The sequence below is a fragment of the Anolis carolinensis genome, chromosome 5 (genome assembly GCF_035594765.1).
Source record: "Anolis carolinensis isolate JA03-04 chromosome 5, rAnoCar3.1.pri, whole genome shotgun sequence".
Lineage (NCBI taxonomy): Eukaryota > Metazoa > Chordata > Lepidosauria > Squamata > Dactyloidae > Anolis > Anolis carolinensis.
In genome coordinates, this window is record NC_085845.1 from 205053595 (window position 1) to 205058594 (window position 5000).

The following is a 5000-nucleotide window of genomic DNA, read 5'->3' on the forward strand; positions in this document are numbered from 1 at the left end:
ATTATTTTACTCTATTATTATTAAAAGGATACACAAGCACATTTACATTGAAGAAGATGAGAATCATGATTAGATCAGAGTTGGACAGTCGTATCTTAAATCTGAGTACAGTAGAGTCTCACTTATCCAACATCCGCTTATCCAACGTTTTCTGTCAAATTTGTTGTATAACATGATGTTTTGGTGCTTAATTTGTAAAATCATAACCTAATTTGATGTTTAATAGGCTTTTCCTTAATCCTTCCTTATTATCCAAGATATTCGCTTATCCAAGCTTCTGCCAGCCTGTTTATGTTGGATAAGTGAGACTCTACTGTATTCAAAAACATTTAACCTACTGATGCTGTGATCGAGGTGACCACCCTCCCCCCCAGGACTTTGTAAAAGATAGTTCAAAAATCAAGACTTTATGTTCTATATTCCATATATTTATAGTAGAAGGTGATTGAGACTTTTTACTGGAGTATACTGTGGATTATCCCTGCACTCTGAGGCAAGAGATAACAACTTCATGAATTGTAAAATCATGCTGCTAAAACTCCACTTTTATGAATTTCCATGCTGGGTTCTCCAGATGTTATGAACTTCGTTCTTATCAAATATTTTTAATTGTTTATATCATTCATGATTCCCTTTTATGCAATGTAACTCACTTTTATGGATTCTCCCTTATTTCCATGAAATCTATCTGTCTGCCTATATGTATTTGTACTCTTTGGGATCCCCGGAAAATATGTATTTTTCCCAGCTGGGTTTATATTCCAACTTTATTTTATTTTTCATTTTATTTCATATAATTGCCAAGTCATGAAATCAAATAGGAAATATTTTGAACTCAACCTGAACCCCAGAACCTGTCCCATTTTCTATGACCCAGGCTTCCCTTCCCAAAAACAAAAGGATAATCTGCCGCCGCTAAACCCAATCAAATTCAGATTGCATGGACAATATAGGGCTTGAGTTGCCGAATTCGGAGTGTTGACCTAAAGGTGATTCGCCCCCAAGGCAAACATTGTCATATCTCATCCTAAGGAAATCCCAGGACACCTCAGGAAGGCGCCCTGCAGAGCCTGTCAATTATGGCTCATCACCACCCATCTTTACTTCCACCTCTGACACCCCAAGGCATATCTAAAATCTGTATACGTGACAGGAACCCTTGATTGCTGCCATTAATCCCTTTAGAAATCGGTCTAGCAGGAATTAATCCGATATTTCCTGCCCTGTCACTTCATTGTTTCAATAACTCCCGCCTTCTCCTTCCTGATTGGCTCGAGTGGGGACAAAAAGCAGCTCCCTATTGGGCCAACAGAGCAAGGCGGGAAACGAAAGCCCGCCTCGTTCAACCTTCTAGCCTATCAACGATCAGATGGGCGGGGGAGCGGGGCGGGAAATTCAAAGGGCTGTCAGACTGAAATTTTGTATAAGTATGGCTTTATTTTGATTATATGGTGCTCTAGTAGACTGAATGATCGCTACTAGAGTCCTCTTCAGCTGAATTGCTCAATAAAGACTCCTTGGCGGAATTTTCCTTCAACTTTGGCGGACCTTCTTCATTTCGGCTCCAGGTTGTATTGCGGCTCATATTCTCCTATTGGCTCCGCCAAGGTCCGTTCTCTCAGGACCGGATCGGGACTCTCCTTAAGGGCCCGATCCCCTAAAGCGCGGTCGACAACAATGCCTCAATTAATGTCATTTTATTGGTATCTATTTTTATTTCTGAAATTTCCCACCCTCGGCTTATACTGGAGTCAATGTTTTCCCAGGTTTTTTTGTGGTGAAATTAGGTGCCTCGGCTTACATTCGGGTCGGCTTAAACTCGAGTATATACGGTAGTAGAGAGCAAGAGCAATACGAACAGAAAGTAGCCTTTGAGGAGCAGCTGCCAATCTATGATTCGATGATTCTGTGGAAGGGGCTTTGCAGAGAGAGAGAGGAAATGGCAATCACGGCTCCGGAAAGGCTGAGTCCTGAGACAACAGCGGCTCTTCCGCTTTCCCTTTTCACCTCCTTCTCCAGAAACACCGGGTCAAGGAGGGCCTTCCTTCTGGGCCTCCAAGGAAGACCCCAGTTTGCAGACAGGGACCCCTCTCAAGGGGGTTGGGTGGCCTATTGTTAACGGGAAGGTTCCTATTGATTCCGTTCCTTCTGGGGTGCATCACCCCTTGAACTGCGATGGCTCCATGCCATGCATTCCTGGGGACTGTCCATTTGCAGAGGCTTCGGCTTTCTCTGCAAAAGTCATGCTAAACTACAACTCCCAGGATCCCTTTGCATTTGAGCCATGGCAGTTGGAGTGCTCCATGCTGCATTAATTCCATGCTATGGATGCATCCAAATTGAGAAAGAAAATGAATACGAATGGCCAAAAAATATGCATCCAGCAAGCATAAGACATACAGTAGAGTCTCACTTATCCAACGTAAACGGGCCGGCAGAACGTTGGATAATCAAATATGTTGGATAATAAGGAGAGATTAAGGAGAAGCCTATTAAACATCAAAATAGGTTATGATTTTACAAATTAAGCACCAAAACATCATGTTATACAACAAATTTGACAGAAAAAGTACAGTAGAGTCTCACTAATCCAACATAAACAGGCCGGCAGAACGTTGGATAATCAAATATGTTGGATAATAAGGAGAGATTAAGGAGAAGCCTATTAAACATCAAAATAGGTTATGATTTTACAAATTAAGCACCAAAACATCATGTTATACAACAAATTTGACAGAAAAAGTACAGTAGAGTCTCACTAATCCAACATAAACGGGCCGGCAGAACGTTGGATAATCAAATATGTTGGATAATAAGGAGAGATTAAGGAGAAGCCTATTAAACATCAAAATAGGTTATGATTTTACAAATTAAGCACCAAAACATCATGTTATACAACAAATTTGACAGAAAAAGTACAGTAGAGTCTCACTAATCCAACATAAACAGGCCGGCAGAACGTTGGATAATCAAATATGTTGGATAATAAGGAGAGATTAAGGAGAAGCCTATTAAACATCAAAATAGGTTATGATTTTACAAATTAAGCACCAAAACATCATGTTATACAACAAATTTGACAGAAAAAGTACAGTAGAGTCTCACTAATCCAACATAAACAGGCCGGCAGAACGTTGGATAATCAAATATGTTGGATAATAAGGAGAGATTAAGGAGAAGCCTATTAAACATCAAAATAGGTTATGATTTTACAAATTAAGCACCAAAACATCATGTTATACAACAAATTTGACTGAAAAAGTACAGTAGAGTCTCACTTATCCAACACTCGCTTATCCAACGTTCTGGATTATCCAACGCATTTTTGTAGTCAATGTTTTCAATATATCATGATATTTTGGTGCTAAATTCATAAATACAGTAATTACTACATAGCATTACTGCATATTGAACTACTTTTTCTGCCAAATTTGTTGTCTAACATGATGTTTTGGTGCTTCATTTGTAAAATCATAACCTAATTTGATGTTTAATAGGCTTTTCCTTAATGCCTCCTTATTATCCAACATATTCGCTTATCCAACATTCTGCTGGCCCGTTTATGTTGGATAAGTGAGACTCTACTGTAGTTCAATATGCAGTAAAACAATATACAAAAACTGCATCTTGATTGTTGTTATTCATACAGGTTAACTGCGTGTTTGTACATTAGGATCCCTAGCTTGTTTCTCTTGTACAGTAGAGTCTCACTTATCCAACATAAACGGGTCGGCAGAATGTTGGATAAGTGAATATGTTGGATAATAAGGAGGGATTAAGGCAAAGCCTATTAAACATCAAATTAGGTTATGATTTTACAAATTAAGCACCAAAACATCATGTTATACAACAAATCTGACTGAAAAAGTAGTTCATTACACATTAATGCTATGTAGAAATTACTGTATTTACTAATTTAGCACCAAAATATCACAATGCATTGAAAACATTGAGTACAAAAATGCGTTGGATAATCCAGAACGTTGCATAAGTGAGTGTTGGATAAGTGAGACTCTACTGTAACATATCACCAAGAACATATGGGCCACAGTTTCCCCTCCCAAATATAGTTCTGTTTGGGTTGCTGCGAGTTTTTCGGGTTGTATAGCAATGTTGTTGGGGAGCCCCCAGTGGCGCAGCATGTTAAAGTGCTGAGCTGCTGAACTTGCGGACTGAAAGGTCGGTGGGTTGCATCCGGGGAGCGGAGTGAGCATCCACTGTTAGCCCCAGCTTCTTCCAACCTAGCAGTTTGAAAACATGCAAATGTGAGTAGATCAATAGGTACTGCTCTGGCGGGAAGGTAACAGCGCTCTATGCAGTCATGACCTTGGAGGTGTCCTTGGCTTAGAAATGGAGATGAGCGTCAACCACCAGGGTCAGTCACAACTGTTCCAGTAGCATTATCTCCTGATGTTTCTCCTGCATTTGTGGCTAATGGCATCCTTAAAGGTTTGTTCAGAGGTCTGTTGGAAATGAGGCCAGTGGAGTGACTTGATGATAGGTGTAATATGCTCATCCACATACGGATAACACCCCATCCCATGCCTATGGGTGATCTCTCCCAGCCAGAGGCCTCATGTAAATATTCAAGAGCATTGGAGATGGAATGGCACTGAGAATGGTTTGGAAGCACCAAACGTGTCCGGCTGCGAATGCGAAACAAGCCTAGTTAAGTGAAGAAATGAGGGGAAACTTGGCCTGGCTGTTGACTTTTTCCTGGTGGGAGGGAGGAAGGAAGGGAAGGGGCCGGGCGCTGGTCCTGCTTCCCTTCGGGAGTCATTTTGGATTCGCACTCGGAGACGAACAAAGGCGCCTGTCCATCAACTCAGAGGTGAGTAATAATAATACAGTCCTAGACACTTGGGAAGTGCTCGACTTGTGATTTTGTGATACGAAATCCAGCATGTCTATCTTGTTTGCTGTGTCATAATAAAATAATAATAATAATAATAATAATAATAATAATAATAATAATACCTAATAATAACCCTAATGTCGTT